This window comes from Anopheles stephensi, unplaced genomic scaffold (assembly GCF_013141755.1).
Source record: "Anopheles stephensi strain Indian unplaced genomic scaffold, UCI_ANSTEP_V1.0 ucontig142, whole genome shotgun sequence".
NCBI lineage: Eukaryota > Metazoa > Arthropoda > Insecta > Diptera > Culicidae > Anopheles > Anopheles stephensi.
In genome coordinates this window covers 95,001-98,486 of record NW_023405061.1, presented here as the reverse complement: position 1 = coordinate 98,486, position 3,486 = coordinate 95,001, and the positions used below count along the sequence as shown (strand labels likewise).

General features: G+C 55.4%; 1 non-coding gene across 1 annotated transcript; it reads left to right on the top strand.

Annotated features, from left to right (window-relative positions):
• Positions 1–3,278: 3,278 nt before the first annotated feature.
• LOC118515351 lies at positions 3,279–3,436 on the top strand. The gene has a single exon (XR_004907044.1). It is a non-coding gene; the product is annotated as a 5.8S ribosomal RNA (ribosomal RNA).
• The last annotated feature ends 50 nt before the right edge of the window (positions 3,437–3,486 follow it).

Below are 3,486 nucleotides of genomic sequence, written 5' to 3'. Positions count from 1 at the left end.
GAGTGCCCTCAAGATTGCGCAGCATCTTGCAGGAGTACTTCTCTGACCGCGTGTTGACGTACGACACGAACACCGGTCCGGTAACACGACAGGTAACGGCAGGAGTTCCGCAGGGGTCCATCTTGGGCCCCACGCTATGGAACATCCTGTACGATGGAGTGTTACGCCTGCAGCTGCCCGACGGAGCATCGGTCATCGGCTTCGCTGATGATCTGGCAGTACTGGCAAGGGGATGCACACCAGAGGAGGCAGCGGGAGTGGCCGAGCAGGCCGTAGCAATGATCTCTGCGTGGATGCAGCAACACCGTTTACAGCTGGCCCCGGAAAAAACCGAGGTGGTGCTCATCTCGAGTTTGCGTCGGGGCCACCCACAGGTGCCCGTAAGGATCGACGGAGTGGAAGTCCGCTCAAAGCAAGCAATACGCTACCTCGGGGTCATACTTCACGACCACCTCTCGTGGAAACCACACGTCGAGAAGGCAACCGCGAAGGCTCTCCGTGTGGTGAAGTTGGCCACCAGCGTGATGCCTAACCACGCTGGACCGAGGGTAGCGAAGCGTCGCTTGCTAGCAGCAGTTGCGGACTCGGTGGTGAAGTACGCGGCACCTATCTGGGCGGAAGCGGTGGAGCTGCAGTGGTGCAGAAGGAGATTGGAGCAGCTACAACGGCCTCTTGCGAGGGGGGTTGCGCGTACCTTTCGCACAGTCAGCTACGGAACAGCGGTAGTGTTGGCTGGGCTGATACCACTGCGCTTGCAAGTGGAGGAAGCTGCCCGGCGTCACAGGCGGCATCAACAGGCACTACAGCAAGGGGTGCTGATCGACCGCGACGTCATACAGAGGCTGGAAAGGTCAGCAACCATGGCGAAGTGGCAGAGCGATTGGAATCAGGAGTGCGGTCATCCGACCGCGAGTAGGTTCAAGCGCTGGGCACATCGCGTATTGCCAGACATCAGCGGTTGGGTAGGTCGGAAGCATGGAGAGATCGGATTCCACCTGAGTCAGATACTCTCCGGACACGGTTTCTTCCGGGAGTTTCTGCACGTCATGGGGTTCATCTCAGCCCCGACTTGCCCGTTCTGCACCGACTCAGCCGTGATCGAGTCAGCAGAACACGTGATGTTCCACTGCCCGAGGTTCGCGGACATAAGGGTGCAGCTCCTGACGAAAGACGACGGCGTAGTAGTAACACCGGAGGAGCTGGCAGGCTGGATGCTGGCAAGCCCAGCTAACTGGCAGCAGGCGGAACAGGCTGCAAAACGAGTTTGCACCTTCCTACAGCAGCGATGGCTGGATGACCAATCGGCCGAGAATGCTGCCATTTCCGGTGCTAACACGGAAGCACTGCGACACGCGGAAGTGAGACGGCGAGCTGACCGTCGAGCCAGCCGCAACGCTTACCAGCGGAGACGTCGTCGGGAGCAGCGGGAGAGGCGCCAGCTGATGGATGATGACGATGGAGGAGACAACAACCAACCAGCAGCAGCCAACAATCAACGCCCGGCTAGACCCGCTCGCAACTTGGCTCCGCCATCAGCCGAAGAAATTCTTCGCCGACGGTTAAGGCGGAACCAGCGTCAGCAGGAGTATCGGCGGCAATTGCGGGCCGGTACAATCCCGCCAGTGCGTTCGGGCCAACTGCGTCGGAGAAGGCAGCCGCCAGCGGAGGAGGAGCTTGAACGCCGACGTGCAAACCGGCGCGAACGAGAACGTCAAAGACGTCATGCCCGCAATGCGGTTGCCGACCGCCATCGCGAAGTGCTGTCGGCCGACGAAGAAGCCGCCATAACGGAGGCCGAGACAGCCACACGCTAGCTTGATGGAGCATACGCCTTTGGTCGCTTGCGTTGGTGGACGAGAGCGAGAGCGTACTCGAGCAGGCGTGTGCTTTAGTATTTACTTACTGTCTTGGTGAAGCGTCTCTTTTAGTATTGGCTTGGTAGCAAAGGCGCGTTAGGTGTTTATATGTCGTGATGAGTAATAAATGTTTTTGTTTGTACAGTCATGTTTGATCAGGAGGAGCACGGGCTCCTAACATTATAGTAGGTCTCAACGTGCAAAAACACCGGCAGCCACACCCGTGCAGGGAATGCTGTCGGTATTGGTGCGGTGTTTGCGTTTATTAATGTTAATGTTTCTTTGTTTACCATTAATAAAACTAAACACACTGTATTTAAAAAAAAAAAGAAGTGGAGCTTGCGGCTTAATTTGACTCAACACGGGAAAACTTACCAGGTCCGAACTTATCGAGGTAAGACAGATTAAGAGCTCTTTCTCAAATTTAAGGGTAGTGGTGCATGGCCGTTCTTAGTTCGTGGAATGATTTGTCTGGTTAATTCCGATAACGAACGCGACTCAAACAAGCTAACTAGAACGCTGTCAGCAGTGTGCCTCCGGGCGCACCTGACGTTACGGGGCGGCGGCGCCTTCGCGGGCGGTCGTCGCACTAGTTTGCCCTGCTTAGCGGGACAACTTGTGTTTAGCAAGGTGAGAGTGAGCGATAACAGGTCCGTGATGCCCTTAGATGTTCTGGGCTGCACGCGTGCTACAATGTGGGCAGCAGCGTGTTCTCGCCAATAGGCGCCCCCATTCCGAGAGGAACGGGAAATCACCCAAATGCTCATTTAGTTGGGATTGGGGACTGCAACGGTCCCCATGAACCTGGAATTTCTAGTAAGTGCTAGTCATTAGCTAGCGCTGATTACGTCCCTGCCCTTTGTACACACCGCCCGTCGCTACTACCGATGGATTATTTAGTGAGGTCTCTGGAGGCATACCTTCCGCGGTTCCTTCGTGAGCTGCAGTTGGCACGGCCGAAGTTGACCGAACTTGATGATTTAGAGGAAGTAAAAGTCGTAACAAGGTTTCCGTAGGTGAACCTGCGGAAGGATCATTACCGATCAAACAAGTCCGGGAGTGAGGTTGCCAAACGCATCGTCGGCATCACATGCTGACGCGCACGCTACAACCACAAGATGGTATAGCACACTTGGTAGAGTTGAGCGAAAGCAACTCTTTCAAAGGGATACACATACCACTGCCTCGGCGAAGGTCAGTAAAGATGCACACTTTGGTAGTACCGGGTACCTTATACACTGACTGATTGTCGTGTCACAAAGGGGTGATCGACAGTCGCACTTTGGCGTGCTCGGCTCCGCATCCGTCGGGGCCGTGGGCGCCTGCAGTGTGGTACTAGGGAAGCAGAGTTGTGTGTTGGTTTGTGTATAATGGATGGATGGACTTCGGTTCCATTCATCAACTAGTTCGGTGTGTACGTTAAACCCTAGGCAGGGGATCACTCGGCTCATGGATCGATGAAGACCGCAGCTAAATGCGCGTCAGAATGTGAACTGCAGGACACATGAACATCGACACGTTGAACGCATATGGCGCATCGGACGACTCAACCCGACCGATGCACACATCCTTGAGTGCCTACCAAGTTATCTCAACACTCTAACCAAACTGACCGTCCTGACCCCATCAT